Consider the following 21,497-nt stretch of genomic DNA (forward strand, 5'->3'; position numbering starts at 1 on the left):
GTCATTTGGACCCAAAATCCCATATTTTCAATGATTTTTCTGATCTGTGATGCAATTATACATATTTAGTAGTTTTTCTAATGTGAAAAAATCTCAAAAATCGATCGGAGCCCTTTTGACCTTAGTCCGAATACGAGAAGTTGGGGTTATAGGGCTTTTTGTCATTCATATTAAATTTTATCATTTTCTCATGCATATATCTCTATTATTCTTCAATCAATTTTCAGAAAATGTAACTTGTTAAACGTGTAAAATTCTGAGGAATAAAACAAAAATAAAAACCTATTTTAATCCACCTAGCGGTGCAATTGTGCCTTTCTCAATTATGAATCACGAGAATGTGTGCGTTGTTTATATTCATAAAAAGAGTTCGAGTTCTAAAATTTTGAAAAAAAAAACAGCCACGGTAATATTGAACTGAAAAAAGGTGCGAAATCGGCAAAGTCCCAAAAAGTCGATATTTACAAAAAAAAAAATTTCGAGATAACATAAAATCTCGACGTTTCATGCATTTTAAAGATGTTTGGCATCAAAAATACGAATTCGATTTCTGAAGTCCCAAAAAGTCGGTTTTACAAAAAAAATTTTTTTCGAGATAACATAAAATCTCGACGTTTCATGCATTTTAAAGATGTTTGGCATCAAAAATACGAATTCGATTTCTGAAATTTCATGGGGTCCCCCCTTTGAAAAAAAAATTGAGTTCTGGCTTATATGGGAATTTCATGTGACCGGACGATTTAGTCTATATTTCCGGACCCATATAAGCGATCCGTACGAAATTTTATAGACATCTGTGGGGATATTATAGCTATCATTTGGAACTAAGTTTGTAAAAATCGGCCCAACCATTTCAGGGAAACTGATGTGAGTTCGTAAATTTTGAAAGATGGCCGCTTTTCCCGGGCACTTCCGGAACCGTCTATGGTGGTCAATGTAGTCAACGAAAGTTTGGTTGGCCGTCGGTGACCTAGAACAGCAAATTTAAGTTGTTTGAGAGACATTTTAGCGAAATTTTTACCTTTTTTGCTTTCATCGGAGTATCGGTTTGAATCACAATTTGCTATGTGATCGCACGCCACAACCTGTAACTCCGGAACCGGAAGTCGGATCGCGATGAAATTAAATAGCCATTTACGGGGACGCAATACCTTTCATTTGAGGCCAAGTTTAGTCGAATCGGTCTAGCCATCTCCGAGAAACCGATGTGACTGTTATTCTGAATTTAGATACTTCCGCCGGGGCTTCCGGAACCGAGGATGGTGGCCAATGTGGCCAAATAGACTTTGAATGGATGTTAGTGACCTAATACTACAAATCGAAGCAGTTGTGGTCATATTTTGGAAAATTTTTCACCTTTATACATTCATTGCAGAATTTATTAAAACCGACATTTTCTGCGTGTTCGTATTTATCACCCTGTAATTCCGGAACCGGAAGTCGGATCCATTAGAAATTCAATAGCAGCCTATGGGAACGTTGCACCTTTCATTTGAGACTAAGTTTGTCAAAATCGGTTCAGCCTTCTCTGAGAAAAATGAGTGACATTTTTGGTCACATACACACACACATACACACATACATACATACACACATACATACACACACAGACATTTGCCGAACTCGACGAGCTGAATCGAATGGTATATGTCACTCGGCCCTCCGGGCCTCCGTTAAAAAGTCGGTTTTCAGAGCAATTGCAATACCTTTCTATTGAGAAAGGCAAAACGTCAAAGGGTAAAATTCAGAAACATCAAACTTTTTGATATTTACTCTACAAACATCATTTTTTCATTATTTGTCCTAATACCTCTACTTCCCCTATTTTTCCAGGAATGAAACTTTTCTCATGTGATCCCTAAGCATATTTTACACTAAAAGTAGTAAATTAAATAAGAATTTTGTTGTTAAATGGAGTTAATATGTGCGATTTTATGATAAAAATGTGAAATCGACACTATATGTCAGATAATTTGATGTTCCTGAATTTTACCGGTAACGAATCTATTTTTGTTATAATCCTAAGGATTTTTCACGTTGAACAAGGTATAGTTTATGAAAATTGAGTGAAGAATAATAGAGATATATTCACGAGAAAATGATGAAGTTTAATATGAATGACGAAAGGCCATATAACCCCAACTTCTCGTATTCGGACAAAGGACAAAAAGGCCCCGATCGATTTTTGAGATTTTTTCACATTAGAAAAACTACAAAATATGTATGATTTGCATCACGGAGCAGAAAAATCATTAAAAATGGGAGATTTTGGGGTCCAAAGGACCCAGTACCCCACTTTCCCGTATTTTCCCAGAAACAAAAATACCTCCATTCAAATACTAAGATTATTTTCTTCCAAAAGAGGTATAAATTGTAATTTTCTGATTGCTACTTCAAAAGTTATAGCATCTAATGTATTTTTCCTCCATATTTTCCAATAGTACCAATTTCAAAAAAATTCAAGCGAGGTAGGCGGGGGTCTAAAATTGTCCAAATGATGTGAAATTTGGCATCTGACCTTACTTTGACATTTGTCACGATATGAGAGGGGGGACCTTCGAGAATTCAAAAAAAAATATTTTTTTGCAATGCCCTAATGCAACAGGAATATCCAAGGGAATTACCATTTTCAACACAGCAGCGAAACGACGCAAACAAACACAATTGTTTGTTTACTTTTTTGACAGCTTGTGAATAGGTGGTAAAAACTAGCACAGCGTAGGCGATTTCGCCAGGGGTGATAATAAAATCGTATTGTTTTTGGAGTTATATAGCGCCACCATTTCTATATCAAAAATGTTCACAATTTTCAGAATTTCTTGTAAACGGGTGATGCGTTTGTGTTGCAAATATTCTGCTTCACTTAAAATAATTGTTTTTTCTAGAAATTCGCGATTGTGATATTTCTTATTGTGTCGAAAATTAAAGCACTATCGATTGACCATTTTTTGGTTCCAAGATTAAACGAAGAAATTTTCCTAAGCACTTTATTAATTGATTATCTCCATGTTATTAGTGTTTTCTTCTTCATGTACTTCAATTTGTTATAGCTCTATACGCTATCTGGTTTATGAAGAAGCTGCTTGTTTCAATACGATAGCGAAAACTAATACAGTGGCGAATTATAGTGCTTCTACCCTACTGTATAAGTAATGAATGATAAATTAAATTACAAAATATCGTACATTTACTATTCAGTTCATCGTTACTTTTACTCGTATAATCTACAAGCTGTTTTGTAAGATCTTCAATTTTGTTTCTATAGTAAACGAATTATATGATTTATGATAAATATAAGTGGAATGGAAAATGTATAATTCTACCTATACTCTGAAGATATATTTTATTTTTTATTTGGGAAGAAACTAAAAAAATTGATTTGCTTACACTTAACTCAATATTTACAAGAGAGGAAAAATGAAATGAGTTGATCAGTAAAATAACTAACTGAACACCCCCATCGAACCAACCCCTCGAATGAACCAAAACAGTTCATTCCTCTTCGGCCTGCCACAAACACCACTCGACTGCGCAATGGGAAACCAGCTAACAGCACAGAAACACCGCGCTGCCACACAAAACAACTAGAAGGAAGTAGTATAGGTGCGAGAGACTCGGTCCACTTTGCAACCTGAACTCGATCGGTTAGTTGTAAGTTTAAACTGGTAGCGTTGCGATGTTTTGAGCGTCCGCCCGAAAGGTGCTAAATGTCGAGAGTGCTTTTTCCCCCTATTTGTCGGTTGGTTCTATATTGCATCGAAGCAAAATAGCAGCTGCATTCCTATGCTGGTGGAAAACGCGTCCGCGCGAGAAGTGTGGTGCTAAACAAGTTCTGTATCGATATCTAGTGCCTTTTTATACATTTCAGTGATCTTCGAAATTGTGCCTTGAGATAACAATCTCGTTCGGGTGTGGAATAAAACCAACCGAATAGATCCTCCAAGTTTGGGGCTTTCGTCTGCCAGAAAGCAGCGGCAGTTGAAGTGTTTGTGAGAAGGAGTGTAACCACCGGGTAAGAGCCCTACTCGTGATATTACAATTATAAGCAAAGCGAAAAGGAGTGAAAAAATACGTTTAAGTGTTTCTTAATAACAGCTTACATCGGAAGGAAGAAGCTGTTTCAACTCGTTGCTCAAAGTGCAGGGAATAAAGAAGAGTTGCCCAAAGTGTGTGCTACAAAGCGAGAAGAAAAACCGCTGTGTTTTTTCCCTACTTAGTACAACCATACATTCGTACGTCGATAGGTGCTACATACATACATCAGCGGCAAATCTGGAGTTCCGAGCCCGTTCCGAGCCAGCGACCTGAGAAAAGCAGGTATCCGTCCGGGCAACCTTACAGCCATCGTCAACGGGGCAGTCGAGTCGACGTCGTCGCCCAGCGGCTGGCTGCATATGCAACCAACTACAACACGCGGCGCAAAAGTTAGCAGCAGCACGGTTAGGAATTAATGAACGGAGCAGAACAAGTTGTGGATTCTTCTGTTTGTTGTGCTCGGTGCGGCTGTTGCAATCGCTGAAGAGGGCTTCTCCTCGGTTTTCTGGGTCCGCGTTCTGCAGCCTGTGACGAACAGCGACCTATACCTATATAGACGATAGACCGGCGGGGTGCGGAGCTCACGGCGGCGGCAGCAGCGACGGCGACGACCGTAAAGTACTTCTGTGTGTGGTTCTGAGGTAAGGAAAGCCGCTTTACAACAATTCGTTCAGCATGCATACCTTCAGCTACATATATACTGAAACGTTTCATTTTTCTTCTTGTACGAGTGCCTCTCCTCCGGTGGGAATGATGATTTCTACCATTTCCAGTTTTTGTTTCTTATTGCTGACAACATCGGTGGTAGATGGCATTGCATAGGAGGCTGTTGAGGCATGGTGTCCCCATTTTTTACCCATATGCCACTTGGGTGAATGGGTTGTTTCACTGTAGGAATGGTGAAAATGTTCGTTAATCTGCTAATTGGGTCAAATGGGGTCGGTTCAATATGTATTCAGAAATGTGGTGGTTTCCCTAATGGTAAATTGATGAAATAGTTTAGTATGGCTATCAACCTTTATCGTACTAGGTGCTAGGGTTGAGGTCCCGGTAGTACTGGTAGTGAAAATTCCGTGAATACCGACCCATTGATGATACCGAAGTACCGGTTTTAAACGTAAATATGAACCGGTATTTTCGAGACTATGCACAACTTTTGATAAAGCATATATTGTTATAAGGACCGGTTTCAAATTATAGCCAACAAAGTGATGGTTTGAAGTTAATATCTCCCATTGAGCAAAATATTGTAACTCTTTGGTCTAATATAATTACAACAATCTTGTATTAAATTCAGAAGTATTCCTAAAGATCATGTATAAGGGAAAACTGATTTATTTGGGAATCTTTCATACGTACGTATGTGAACATATTTAGTTTGTGACCTCAGTCACGTTTACTGCTAAAACTTTATCTATGAAAGAACGAACACCGACTTAGTATCAATTCGATTTGGAAATGGTAGACACATACATCGCACATAAATGGCGCGATTTGTGATTTGTTGGCGAGCAAAAGAGGCCATGCAGTACACGAAACGATGGATCCTAATAGGTCAGTGTTAAATCAGAGAGGACTTAGTCCAGACTAAGTAACTAAATCTAAAAAATCTACTAGAATTCACTTTTTCCAGATTTAGTGAATGTTGCCGTAAGCAAGAATTACTACATAAACTCATCTCGAATGATAACGTAAAGGATGAACACGTTTTTGTCGCAATCTATAAAATGTTTAATAGCACCGGCCAATTGTGCTCGAGAGGTGGTAGAATCGAGAATCCGATTTGCAACAAAGTGTGAATATTTCGTTGATTTACTTATGAAAATAGGATTTCTAAAATCTATTAGCTATTGAATTCGAAGGAAGTTGCGCCGCTAAGAAGTAACTGAGTCCAAAATTATGCACTTCGATACCAAAGAAAAAAACCTACTATAATGTGAGAAACTGTTTCAATGTAAACGACACATGCTTTGTTGATCTGAATATTTGTTAAGCATATAAGGGTTCTATTTTTTCTCGTTACTGGATAAATTCAGTTTGTATTTCACGCACAAAACTAATATTTAGTATGTCGAATTGCATTTCGACTTCGTCTCATCAGAAGCTAGCACTAACTTAGCATTATTTGCTACAGTACTTTTGCTCTTGCAGGACATCGGCTGAGGACGGCAGCTGTTAAGTTGTGCACACAAATAGTATGTCTAATTTGGGATTAGCATGTGGTGAAGAAGAGTTTTCTATTCACATTCATCGACTGAGTACTCATGAGCAGCCTTATCGTTTCATGTTGTTCATCCGCATGTAAGTCATCTGCATTCTTCAGTGTACCAATCATATTAAAATGAACTTTAGTAAGGATCTGCCGGGTACGTGTTGCGTTAGGTAGATCATCCAACTCCTCGCAAAAACATCTCCATGATTCCATTCCGATTCATATTTTCTTCGGTTGATCTTTAATCGTTGCACCTTTGACCGATTTATATTTATTTTACCTTCCTGTACATTCTTTCAAGGTTATTGTTCCAACATGAAACTTTTCAATTCCCTCCAAATACGTTCTTAGGGACTGCACCCATTTCGTCCTCTTGGGGATCCTAATAGCTTCATGAGCTAGTCTCTCATTTTGTAGATCAAAGCGGATTTGTCTGTGCGCCGGAAAGGATGGCCTTGACCTTAGCACCAGAGTAAACCAAAAAAAACCCAGAATTTCTTCCCTGCCTCAGCCCTCATGGCTATACGTGGGAATATTTATTTATTTATTTATTTATTTATTTATTTATTTTTCATCTGACCTACATGGTCTACATGAAATATAGAATGAGGAAAAGCCCATTTGGAGTCCATCAAACAACCTCCAAATGCGCGTAAAAACCTCATTATCTTTTCACATATACATATTAAACAATACTACACATTACATTACATTACAATGTGTTACTAATAATACATCTAACAAATCAAAATCACTATCTAAATCACATCTTATGCACTAAGTTAGCCGTTTAAGCCTATTTTTAAAAACGTCACTTGATACAGAGAAGTCAAAACATTCATAAACATTATTAAATACGCTACACATCGCCCTTATGGGTTCATTCTGTTCATAATCAGTACTTTGATAGTCAAGTCTTAAAAAATTCCACGATCTTATACTTCTAGCGGGCACATTTACATTAATCTGAGAAAGTATATTTGGGGCATCTATTTCACCTGTTAGAACTTTCCCTACAAACACGGCTCTGGATATATTTCGCCTTTTTGAAAGAGGGTCCATGTCGAGCAGACGACAGCGTTCAATGTAAGGTGGCAACTCTATCGGGTTGCGCCATGGCAAGGTTTTAAGGGCATATCGGAGAAACCTAGCTTGTACCCTCTCGCAGGTTGATGGGATTGACGGTATTGTAAACATCATCAAGCCACAATAGATTCAATAGAGTTATCTAAATATAAGGACCTTCGCTCTTTTTAGTTTTTATTTGCACCAAGTTCTACTACTAGAGGTTAATTAGTTCTCATGTTAATAATCCACCAAACATTATGACTACTGAGGATTTGATTTATATAAGAAGCCCGCTTCAAGATGTTGATTACAATACGCTTCGATAGTGGTGTGTCGAGGAGGCCGGGAGGGCTGATATGAGCCTTTTGTCTGTTCTATACCTTTCCTCTATTCACCAGCTCATAACCAACAATCAACCAGTAACAAATAGATAATTGAGAAAGGATGTGCTATGTGTGGTGATTGGCTATTCAAGTATTAGTAGTGTTTGAAGTACTAATGTATGTCTCATGTGATGATCATAACTTCAGCTGTATCTTGTACCTATCTAATCTATTACGTCTCTCATCTATTGTCTTTTATTTTTTCTTTTCGAGTCCTATAATGCCATTCTACACCCGCCTTCAGCTGGGTCAACAAAGATGGTGATAGTGAACGTCTTAACACTCACACATTCTCAAACGCGGTCTCAGCGGGAACCTACAAAATGCCCTCGCGCACGCGATTGCGAATCGATCTCGTCCGGAAGTCTGTTCTTGATCCTAGAAGCCTAGGTCCATGCCTTCAGCTGGACCAATTAAGAAAATACGCCCATACCTATTAGACAACACGTCTCATGGCGACATGACCGGGAACCCTATCGATATAAACGATCTCACTCTCTGCCAGAATTCAAACCGCGCACTGAAAATTTAATATCAGACTCACGGTTTGCGCAACCATTCAAGAACACACGTTACAAAATCACGTCAGCGCACAAACGTTAGAGCCCCTCGCGATTTTCCAAGCAACCTACGAACTCGCAAACATGATTACACCCCGGTGATAAGGTGAAAATCTCAGCACTCATAAACTTACCAACACGATCTCAAGCGTTAACCTACAAACTCCCGCGCTCGCGCCATCATGAATCGGGATCGTCCGGAAGTCTCTATCCTCGGTACAAACAATCTAGATTCTTGTTAATTAATAAAAAAATAATAAAATTGAAAAATAACTCCCATATCCACTAGACAAAACGTTCCATGGCGACATGACCGGAAACTCTAGTGATATGGGGTAACTCTCTCCCTGTCAGAATGTGATCCGTACACCGAAAGCTAAAGATCAGAATGACGGTCCGCGAATATATGAATGGTCGCAGGGTTTCAAAATCGAATTTATACACGCGAAGTCACATACACGCGAGCACACGCGACAAACACGTCAACATACGAACGCTTTAGCCCTTCGCGATCATCTACGCACACATATGCCCGCGATCGCGTAAACTTGATTACACTCCGGCAATTGTGTGAACGTTTTAGTACTTGCGAAGTTACAAACGCGGTCTCAAACGCGAACCCACAAACGCGCGCGATCATGAACCGGTCACGTCCGGAAATCTTTAGCCTTCATTCTAGCAATTAAGGTCCATACATTCAGTTGGACCAATCCAAAAAAAAATAAAGCTCATCCACTAGGCCACGCGTTCTACGGCGACATGAATGGGAATTCTAATGATATGTAAGAACCCACTTTCTTCTGGAATCTGAACCGTACACAAAAAATTAAGAATCAGATTCACGGTCCGCGCGCGATCATTCTAGAACACACGCGAATACGCGAAAGGCACACGGTTATGAAATAGAATTTATACACGCGAAGTTCATACACGTTAGCACACGCGACATACAAACGCGATCGAGCACGTTAACGTACAAATGTTCGAGCCCTTCGCGATGATACACGCGATCGCGTGTCCGCACGCCCGCACATTCCTGAACCGTACAATGAATATCACATTCAGAATCACGGCCCGCTACAATTGGCCTATTGCAGTGTTTTATTGGGCGACATTGCCTGTCTCGTCTGCAAATTGTAGTATGTGATTCTGACGGGGAGCCCTTCCGAGAACCTAGCTCTACAGCTCCAGTAGGACAACTCTCGAAAAAAAAAAAAAAAATATCGGAGAAACCTAGCTTGTATAGATTCAATTCTGGCAATCCAGACATTTGTGTACGGGCACCAAATGATAGCTGAAGCTTCCAGGATGGAGCGTACAAGAGAGAAGTACAGTGCTCTCAGACAGTATGGGTCAGTAAACTCTTTGGCTATTCTAATGATAAAACCAAGGTTCCGATTGGCTTTCGCAATGATGTGGGAATAGTGATCTCTAAACGTCAATTTAGAATCCAGCTGTACACCAAGGTCCCTGACAACTGACACTCTATCCAGTAGTTTCCCTGAGATAGTATAACACCACAAAATTGGATTTTTTCTGCGCGTGAAAGAAATTACTGAGCATTTGGATACACTGATAGTCAACCGATTTCGAGTGCACCAGTTACAAAATTCATCTAGTTGTCGCTGTAGTTCAATGCAGTCCAATTCAGATCGTACAATAAGAAACAGTTTAAGGTCATCTGCATAGATAAGTTTGCATCCTGGTGGAAGGACATTACAAACGTCATTGAAGAACAAGGAGAACAGCAAGGGTCCAAGATTACTACCCTGGGGCACACCCGATAAATTTATAAAGTTATGTGACTCAACATTTCCTAGTTTGACAGATAAGGTACGACCTACAAGGTATGATTTAAGCCACTTGGTGAAGTTGAGTGAGGCACCCAATCTTTCTATCTTCGCCAGTAGGAGCGAGTGATCAACACGATCGAATGCTGCTTTGAGATCTGTATAAATAGTATCCACTTGTGCTCCGCATTCAAAACTTTTAATACAGTGTGAAGTGAATTGTGCTAAATTCGTGGATGTTGATCTACCTGGGAAGAACCCGTGTTGATCTGTTGATATATATGTTTTGGCTTCCCGGAACAATACATTGCTTACTAGAATTCAGAATTTTCAAGTCGTAAGAATTAAGATATACTTTTATATGAAACTTTTCAGGTTTCACCGGCATGGAAGACTAAACATTTTCCACAGTCGACATGATTATTTTGACTCAAGCGCAATTTTCAAAAGGGCATAGACGATTCTACGTGCATTAATTTCAATATTTTTGTTCGATTAGCCTATTTTATGCAACAAAACTATCGGAGAACGAGTTAAAAGGAATGAATACTCTTCACTGAAAACAATGTAGCATTTTTCACAAAAACAAAAAAAATTAATAAAAATTTAAATTCCAAAAAAACCCATTTATTTTTTTATATTTTGTCAATAAAAACCTAAAGAGAAAAGAAACATTTCGAATGTGATTGTATGATGGAGAACTTATCGATAAAAAAGTTTTTCTAACAATATCTTTATACATGTTTTTAAATTTCATATTATTTCACATACAAAACTATAATTCTTTACAGAATATAATTCTAAGTATCATTCTTGATCAAAACGCTATAGTTTTCGAGATGATAGGAATATCGCTTCAATAAAAACAATTAATTCGTGTAATTATGCACTTTTTAAAGGTTATTCGCGTTGCCCCATCATAAAATGTCAAGAATCTAATGTTTATCGTTTTAAAGACGTAAAAGAAACTTTTTCAAAGATCATGGAGAAGCTTTCAATAAAAAAGTTTTCCTATGAACTTTTGATAAATTTTTATAATTCATACTATTTGCATTAAAAAATACAATTTTATTTTTGAATATGATTCTAAACGCCATTTTAAATCAAAATGCTCATAACAAACATTTTCTGAGATGCAATAGTTAGTTGAGATATTTTAAATTTTGTTTTAACAACACATTTATTTTGTTTCATTATGACCTTATGTTATTCGCGTTTCTCCATCAACAACAATAGGTTTTTCAAAAGGCACATAACATTTCCTGTAACTTTCTCTTTGACATCAAAGCGATATTGTAAACCATTTTAAACAGTTTCTTCATCTAATGAGTCAAAGACCATCCAGCCCGTCCTGAAGGTAGCACGCTGTGTGAATAGCAGCTTGGTATAGTTGCTAGCCCTTTGCTCCACAAACAGTCCCAATACCTCACGCCGAATCTAGAAAGTCTCATCCGTATTTAGATGCCTGTTGGAAAAAGTTCTTGGGGATAAATCCTATTCTGATAGCCGCAGCGATCGCACTGTAACTAGGACCTGTTTTATAGTCGACATTTTTGCAATGGTTTTATACCTCCCCTACTGTTTGCACCAATCGACACAAGTCAATAAATTGGGACAAAGTCTGTATTTTTTATCGAGAGGAAATCTTCAACAGACTCCACTACCTGCTGGCTCGTGGCAGTGTCGAATTATTCCTGCAGTGAATGCTAGTAAGTCTACCCACTAAAATTCTGTTAAATGGGCAAGGGGCAGAAATCGCCAGTCTTCATTAGATCTGTTACCCACGGAAGTCCGATGGATAATGAACTAAAATCAGATACCAGACGACAAATAGAAACCCCAACCTTGGAATTAAGCGGGAAAATTAAGAAGATCAAATAGGCGGTAGTGTGTGACCTCGCTTTACAAGTAGTGATACGATCAATGTCACCAATGTGATAATCATGTGTTCTTCCTGGGACGTCACCATAGCCCAGGGATAGCATAAGGGTTTATTCATTGGGCCGAGTCCCACGGGTTGCAGGTTCGAATCCCGTGCCTGGGGTGATTTTTTCACACAATTGCATTAGTTTAACTCACCATGTCGATCTGTTTTCCCCATTGGTTAGCAAGGTCCTAAGCCTCTTGTTTACTTCAGGAGGGATTGTGCTCTTGCTCTTTTTATTGTGTAGTGTTCGTTCTTTTTTGTTTCATTGCTGCTGATTCTTGCATGCCATTCAACTTTTGCGGTATAACTGACCTGCTCAGGTCTGCTGCCAATATCTTCACCCCTCAAGACACCAACCGATCTGAACATGCTAAACATAACTTACATCTCCTTACAATTACCTTCACAGGGTTTACAGAAAGGGATACACTTCTTGACACTGTTTGCTCCTACTTTTCTGCTACCGATGACTGTTTGCGTTAGTCAGCTCTCAGCTACTCCAACGGAGAGTTCACCAGTGGTGAAATTTCTCCAGTTAATGATATCCTTATTTTGTTCGATTTTGTGTTGTACATTTGTGCTAAGCAATGACATTCTCCTCTCTACACACGCTGCGAATCTACAAGGACCATGTGCTCTGATATTTCATCGAAATGTACACATCATTGTCAGACAGGATCTGCGACAGGTAAAAGATTACTTCTCCATACTTCTAGTTGACTCAGTTCGAGATGAACGGTACGAGTCTATCCATCTACCTTTTTCCATCAAATTCCAACTCTTCTAACACTTCGTCGCTGTTGTGCTATCTCATGACAAGCGCCATTTATCACTTTTCGGGAAAAACGATTTTTAAAGTTTGAGATAGCATATCTTGAAATTTATAAATGTAAGAAGTTTTTCGGAGAAGACAATCGATGCTTCTATCTTTTATGTAGTAATCTCTCGATTTATGCGAAGATCGGTTGAATACATTGACAGTTTTTGCTTAAAATGTAAACCAAAGTCGCTCGCTTACGTGTCATAAACGTGTATTGATGATAAAATATGTATGTCGTTTCACAAAAGAGCACAGAAGATTTCATATAAAAAAGAATCATAACTGATTCATGAAATTATGCGGTATAGATCACTATGCCGAATGTTATACTTTTCCATGCGGTAGCAGCAATATCAGGTTACAAAATGATGGTATTGGAATACAAAGTTTTCACAATTTTCCGCCTTTGTTTGGGAAAAGCAATAAATAAAAGTTGGTTTTATTAACAATTTAGAGACAATATAGACCAAACATTGTTGATAGACGACTAGACGAAAAAACTATTCTTCTTGCATAATCCACCATTACATTTCGGCATAAATTCCTAAACTAGTGGAAATCTCAAAAGGAAATTTGTTCAATAATCTTGAATACATAAGTCAACAATTCGCAGATAAAAAACTATGGTAGGAAAAGTTTTGCTTCCAAGGCAATAGCCTAGCTAATGATTAGGGTTGATCTGCATAGGAATTACGTATGTCATCAGAGACATCTGTTGGCTTGCTATAAGCTTTTTGGCTTATAGCAAGCCAACAAGCTAGGATTGTTGTCTCTTTTGTCATTGTCACAAGATAGCACAACTCGATCACTCGAGAAATTGGCGCTTGTCATAATTGTGTTTCGCTATATCTCTGTAATCCAGTAGAATTTCAGTAGAATACTCAAAACGCCACCTTGTAGAGATTTTAAAATTAAGGAACATGGCACATCTAACTCAGTTTACCCCAAAATGGCGTTTGTCATAAGATAGTACAACAGCGACGACTTGGTAATCGATAACGCACAGCGACTGCCTCCGATGATATAGTTCCACCTATATTAACAATTACTTATACATGTTTCATTTGGTTCATAATTCAACGTGTTGCAAAACTCAAATTTTGGGTCGAATCTTGATATTTTGTGCTCCTAAGATAAAAACTGGTTCGTAGAAGGACAACTTGACCTAATTTTTTTATATCTTTGAATCCACAAGGACATAGTACCTCTACCGAAGTATCTATCGTGGTTTTCACTGCAAAGGTAATTTCAAGAACTATTCGTGCTATTAGGCATATCTTGGTCATTCAGATATCCGATGTAAATGAAATTTACAAATATCCAGAGCCCAAACTTATAACTCCTTCCTTATAAGCAATCTACTGCATGTCAAATGCGATGAAATTACAATTCACGTTCGCACAGTCTATTTTCTGCCCGATTCAGTCTTCGTGAGGTGGAATCATTTCTAAAGTTGAAAATAAAGCACAAGCTTACGGAAATCGCCTATCTTCAGTATCACCATCTGCGCAATGCAGGGCTAATATTATTCAACATGCCAGGCCAACCAGAAACCCTAGAATAACATAAAGCACGTGGTTTAAAGTTGGAAATAAGATTCCCATGTATATGTAAAACGAAAAAAAAGAGATACATGACCTATCACCGTGTGCCCCGCCCCATGAGCTAATTACAAAATACATGTCGCCAACAGTGTTCTTATGGTGTTGATACGGGTCGACTATACATAACCTCTACTTGACCATACATAACATAACGGAACTAAAATGAAACAATCCACGCTTTGTACCCACGAGGGGCAGATTTCTACGTGCAAGTACTGTACCTTGGAAAAACCTGTGCGGAAGATGCTGAGGAGACCGATCGCCCACACATCTACGGTAAACCAATTCGAAACATAGTCTTCAATAAAATCACCTGAATCACACACGATTGCCAAATTTGTGGTAGCTGTTTAAGTCATAATGACAATTGCAAACGCAGCATCTAGTACCTCAGCATTATCAACCAGCACCACTAGAGAGGAAGTTAATACCAATGATAGCGGGTGTACAATGGTCACCTGTCCCATAGCAGCCTTAACGATCATGACACAGTTCGGTTTCTCATCTTGCACAGCTAAGAAGCTAAAAATTGCTCCGCTGCTATATCAGGGCAGGCAATGAAATTTACCCGTGCGCCGCTTTGTCTAGTTGCAAAAGCCAAATTCGATTCCTACTACCTAGTGACAATGCCAAGCCAATTTACTGTCCGATTCATCTGAACTGTGTTGCTGTTGAATTTTCGATATGTCCGGTAAATCCTTCGATTCGTGAAATGTAGCAATTGTTGAAAGTAAACATGAAGCTCAACATAGCAGAAGTTAATGCTGTATAATTCCACTATCTACTTCGTGAGGTACGGATTACGATCAAAAACATTATACAAGCAGAATCATTTGCTACGCAGAACAACTTGAAACACGTTGTCGAACGTAATGAAATTTTATACAGCATCTCAACATACATAGAACATGACATTATTGAAGTGAGGCTACATGACTCAGTTCTGCGTACTAATTCCGTTGCTCTCAAACAACTCATGTCAAAATACGGTGAAGTGGGAATCGTTGCGGAAGTACTTGGAGAAACTATTCAATACAAATCACAAAGTATTACATTTAATCAGCAAACATTGTTCACGCACCCAGGGCAGATTCCTGCATGCCAGTGCCCAGAGAAAATTGCACTAAGTTGAAGCTCTTGTTCAAATGTCACATGTTTTGGTGTTCCTAAAAGCGTCGCTTTGGCGGCCTCTCAAGAGAAAAATTCAAGCCTTTACACGGAATCTTATCTGCCTATAGTTTTTGGGAGCAGTTAAAGATGTTCCCACATGGAGATCACCAGAGCTACACTCTTACTGAGCCAAGAAAGCCTAATGATTTGTCGTAGTGAGCGGAGTAGCTATTTTTAGTATTTCTTCTATGTTGGAAGGCTACTTAACCCCGTCTTCGTAGCTTACAACAAAAATGGCATGACAAATCTATGTGAAATGTGAATAGCGCTATTGAAGCATATCTTTCATCCGACTTCACAACTGATATTATGTTGTCACAGTCAATATAACTGTTGATAACATAAACAGGAAACACGTCTATTATTCGGCATATTTGCCGCATCATGAATCATCGCCTACTGATAATTTTTAAAGGGTTGTATTACACTGTGATAGAAATGGGTTTCCACTCATAATCGGCAGTGGACCCCACCACAAAATTTGGGGCAGCTCAAATATCAAATTGAGAGGCACCGAATTAATGGCCTAGTTAAGTAGCATATACTTAATGTAGGAAATCACCAAGCATTTGCACGATATGACAGAGAAGAGGTATTAGATGTAACTCTCTGCTCCGACGGTATTACGCATTGGCAAACTAGTTGGTACCCAACGAACCCGAACCGTCGTTATCTGATCATTAGTATATCGTCTTTGATCATTTAAATGTCTAGATGTAACAACCTCTCGTGATTCTACTGCACTCTTTTTTTAAACCGTTGATGCTTGTAGATCCTTTTTGGATTTATGGTGAATCGAAAACTGAGTCACTTCCCATAGCATCAGGTGGTGCTCCTCCTAATTCCTTAAAAATATTTTTTTGATCAAAATCAAAGAAAAGAAGCACAATCGCAGAGGTACTCTCCTCAACACAGCTTCGGCAAATTGTATAGAGGCTTCGAGTTTCAATACTTACAATACTGTGTGCAAGCAAGGTTTGAGAAAGGTCACTATTCGATTGCTTTGAAAGATGATCTGTCAACTTAAAAGATCTTCATGGGTGTCTCTTTCCAATCCCTCCTAATTCTTTCGTTTAGCGGGTTTGCTTGAAATATAGCATTATTTGATCCTCTCCGGATGACGAACAAAGCTGCACCTAACTGAAACAGAAATTGAAGGAGATAAGTGGGAGATCTGCGGACTTCCGTTTTATTGTTGATATATGGTTCATCAGAATAAGGTACTCCTTTATATTCCGTGGAATCCCAAGCAATATTTGAAGGTGTGATGATTTGATGTGGTTAGATTTCCATAATTCTGATTCGCGGGTAGTTTGCTGGGAAGTTCTGAGAACTAAAATATAGCAGGATTTTTGCAGTATCGACGACCGTTCTCTGGAATTTCTTGCGAAAAACTAAGTTAAACTAAACTATGGCTTCCAAAAACTCACGGCGAAAGTTTATAAACCTGAATCGAGGGCGTTGTCGTTCTGTTATCTCAATATGCCCTCAGAGGTGTTTATATAATACTTTCGTATTGTCTATGTTCTCAGCGTCATTTTTTTTCCCTTTTCCCTAGCCTGACCACTTCCCCAATTCTTCCCATCGGGGAAATGATGAAAAGACAAATCATGGGAAATCACAAATCTCCGATCAACATAGGGAAGGTGCAATTTGAGCCAGTCGCTACAGATTCCTGAAACTCGAATCAGTGATTACATCGTCGTTCTCAACTGTGTTAGCGGGCATGTTTATGCGGTAGTCTTCCATAACAGGCAACTTGTCAACAGTAGCGTAATTTGCTTGCTTCAGACAGAATATCACAAATCTGAGCAAACTTTCGAGATAGCATCACCCCTCCCCGGTTGAATATTTCTGCGTCTTCTTTGGAAATTTTTAGAATAGAAAAGATAAGAGGATCAAACATGGTCCGATTGAGTTCAATGCAAATTATTGTAAATAGAGAGTCGGAATCTTTGATAACGAATCTTGATATCCATTTTACCACCGGATGGGTCCTTTTTCAGAAGAGACAGGAATTACGGGAGGTATGGTAAATATAAAGAAAAGTCAGAGGATGGTAAAGCGAGAATAGATCACGAAAGCATCTTTGTTCCATCAGCATGGCTAATGTCTAGGACTTAACCGGAATGACGTGACGGCATTTGGACTGGTGATTAAAATCTAATGATATGCACCGTGTTGCTTACGCCAACCAGGTCACAGCCCCTAAAAATATCCTTAGTATACTGACCTTGATATACAGTAGGTTTCCAATATTTATGTCATGAAACGTCAAGATCTGGTGTAATCTCGAAAAAATGCCACTTTGGGACATCGATTTTTTTTAGCTGAGATGAGACTTGAGTTTGATAAAGTAGCTTTAATTTGTTTTTTGATAGTCTTAAAAATGCATGAAATGTCGTGATCTGGTAACAATTCGAAAGATTCATTTAGATTTTGTTCGAAAATCTCAGTTTAAAAATTAAAAATACCTAGGAGGTAAATTTTTCAAAAAGAAAAAAATATGCAAGATCCGACGTTTCATAAATTTTTATTAGATTTTGCATCAAAACGAAATTAAAATGAAATCCTTTCCAAATCCAAGCCTCAACTCAACTCCAAAAGTCCCGCAATGGATATCGCAAAAAAAAACTCTTAACGTTTCGTAACATTCAAAGACATTTAGCATCAAAAATTCGAATTCGATTTTTGAATAGTCGAAGTCCATTGGTGTTATTCACAGTTGAAAATGTTTGTGCTTTTACTGTTTTGCGCGACCTCTTAATTATGTCTGATTGAGCTTAAGTTTTGCATGTTAGCTTGTGAGGTCTATCTGATTATAAAATTCGATGGTTACTTTTTCTCGTACATGCCATTGGCACTTTAATATCCTTTATCCTTCCCCGTGAACGATGGAGATGGGGGGCGGCCGGCAATGATGGCTATCATGCTGTTGAGGTTTTAATATGGGTCGGATTGGTATGAATTCCTACTTACCACTTCCTAAGCAACTCTTATTAGATAATCAGCAGTCAAACATGATGAAGTCAGTGTTAGAGGTGTGCGCCGATGCATTTTTAATCGGCGGCGGCGTAAGCGACATATTTGGCCGGCGGCGGCGGCGTTGGCGGCGTCACGCCGTTGGACCCTATCGGCGGCGGCGCGCCGGCGTGTGTCGGCGTGACGAATATTGACGCCTATGTAACTAAAAACAATTCTTGGCAGTAAAATTCCTTTCCCAAATTGGTAACAGACTTCGCAGCACATACACACAGACGTTACCAGCTTGAAGAAAATTCTAAAAAAAATCATCGCTCACGATGTAATAGCGACATCTGTTGAACACATTGCACAAAATGGAATTCTCGCAATCATATCAAGTAATTTTTTTTTTTCAACTGAAGCCCCAATAGTGCCCACCTAGGGGCAGATCACTTTCAGAATGTATTACAAATTTGCTTCAAATTAGAAAAAATGCATTTAATTTCTATTTTTGCAACAACTTTGCACTCCTTCGCAGAAAAGATTGTTTAACAATCGTCCTACGCTGATCCACTTTGTTAGATGTTTTGTTGAGTGTAGGGCTAGTTTTTTGTAGGGTTTTGACGTCTTACTTGCAACGCAAAATGCATTATGAATTTCTATTTTGATGGAAAGAAATGCATTTAATTTCGCTGATGCGTCACAAGTACCCACCCTGCATGCCAAATGCAAGATAATAAATGAATGGCGGGACTATTTTACAGTTGCAAAATTTAAAGAACGAAATAGAAAAATTGTCGATGTCGCATACTACGACTTCGCATGAAATAATGATTGCAATGGACAAATTTAAAGAATACAGACTAACGACTGTATTTCAATAACCCATAATAATTATTTATAGTTCTATGTTTGGGAAATTAAAACGGTAAAATAGTTTTTGTTTTGTTTGAGGAAATTAATTCTTGTTGTCGTTTCATTGCTTTGGTTTCATTTTAGTCTTCTTTACCGTCGCTCTTTAAGAATCCCACAGATATCGGGTACCCTAACACGAGGCGTTACTAAGGGACCATTCATAAATTACGTAACGCTTTTAGGGGGGAGGGGGGGTTCGACAAGTTGTTACATATTGTGACATAGGGGGGAGGGGGAGTAAGCTAGATCGTTACGTAACATGTTTTCCCTCAGGAATTTTTTTTTTCAAGGAATTCGTTACGTAATAGGGGAGGGGGGGATAAAGAAATTTGTGACAATTTGTTACATGGGGGGAGGGGGGAGTCAATTTTGGGCAATTTTTGCGTTACGTAATTTATGAATGGTCCCTAATGGCATTAATGGCATTACTGCGCAGAAATGTCACTTTTAATGGTCATGTAAGGACCTTTTACTTCATTTTCCTGTTTGGCATTTACTTTTACTTCTTGTAAGTACAAAATAACGCATACGATTCCGTGACACCACATTTTCTTTTAACTTAAGATTTGCTTCTATCTAAAGTGCAAAGTATGCTCGATGTGCTGGAGTCATACAGATCTACACCATAACGAAACCTAAATATACAGTTACTATCATTCATAATAATTCCACGACTTGATGTTGGGTTGAAACTGATTACTAAACAAGTCTGATTGAAAATGGTCTGAGCGTATCTCTAGTTTTCGTAGCACCTGCACTCCGCCAATTGCTCCAGCAGATCCGGGGACCAACAAATTCGAATCCATTGCATACATCTAGTCAGATTCGATACACCGAATCAATTAAATTACTAACATCCTATTAAGTGCTTACTAGGCGATCGGCATCGTGTTGTAACTTAAGAAATAATTGTGAAAAACTCCCGCCTTGGGCACTTCGACAAGAATGAATTTCACATTTCCGGCCCATTTTGTTTGTTTTGGTTTGCATGAGATTAAAAAGACGGCAACGTTTTTGGGTGGGTGCAGAAACTAAGTAACGCATTTAGCTCTGTGTCAAAATCTCTTCACTAACACCACGCTCGCTGATATGGCGCATTTTTTGTAATTTAAAACGACCGTTTTTTCTACGAGTGATGAAAATTCATCTCGTGTTACGTCTTTTTTGTTTGTGATACCGGGTTGATGCAACTGACACTGAAAATCTTTCCTGAGTGGGGCTAGATCACACGATGAATAATTTTTGAGACCAGAAATCTTACCCTCTGCATCGCCACATCAGTGCACCAGCGTCGCGAAAAGTCAAGATCATTCTGTCCAACTATTCTTCGAGAAATTTTTTTTAAAATAAGTCACGATTCAATCAATGATAAGTAAACCTCGCATTGAAAATAATTTTTGTGTTTTCAAAAAACTAGTTCGCGCAAAAAATATGGCATTATACTCAAATGTTTAGTAGGTGGTTGTGTCTTAATATGCTTAATATTTTTATTATTCTAGTTCATAACTTGATGATACATTAATTTGTATTAACTTTATTGACTAAAAAAGTCAAGAATTGAATGATGTGCAACGATTTTCGTAAATTCTCTTCGTGTTAACGTGATATTTTAGTCTTGAGTTTATCGTCGGATTTTTTACACAGAGTCACGTGTCTTAAAGTTTTCTTAATTATTTCACGGATTTGAATTGTGGCTAAGTAATGTATTTTTGATGCTTAGCGCAGTTTCATTTAATTCCGAACATTACACTGAATCTTAACAAAAGAATAACAGGGTTACAGGTCCTGGTAGTTTCCTTGTATCTAATGATCGCGCCTATGAGACTGGTTGCTAGCATTTGTACACAATATCTCACATAGAAATTTCAAAACCAAAGACCATAGCGAATAATCCATGAATAATAGTCTGAGTTCCTTGAAATTGTTTTCGTAAGTATATTAAGATTATGTGGAAAATTAATTACTTCATGAACTATATCATGAACAGTTTCACGAGCTCGACGGGTAATCGTGTCTAGCATACTATCATGAATCGGTTAAAAAATCGAT

The 21,497-nt window shown here is 38.4% G+C and overlaps 1 protein-coding gene across 1 annotated transcript in view; it reads left to right on the plus strand.

Annotated features, from left to right (window-relative positions):
- The first annotated feature begins 3,665 nt into the window (after nucleotides 1-3,665).
- The window catches only part of LOC131678496 (uncharacterized), a 399,580-nt gene continuing 381,748 nt past the window's right edge, over nucleotides 3,666-21,497 (plus strand). Inside the window, exon 1 of the mRNA XM_058958686.1 lies at nucleotides 3,666-4,676. The gene's annotated coding sequence lies outside the window, so the exon portion shown is untranslated. The remainder of the gene's footprint in view (nucleotides 4,677-21,497) is intronic.

Source organism: Topomyia yanbarensis, chromosome 2 (genome assembly GCF_030247195.1).
Source record: "Topomyia yanbarensis strain Yona2022 chromosome 2, ASM3024719v1, whole genome shotgun sequence".
NCBI classification, from domain to species: Eukaryota; Metazoa; Arthropoda; class Insecta; order Diptera; family Culicidae; genus Topomyia; species Topomyia yanbarensis.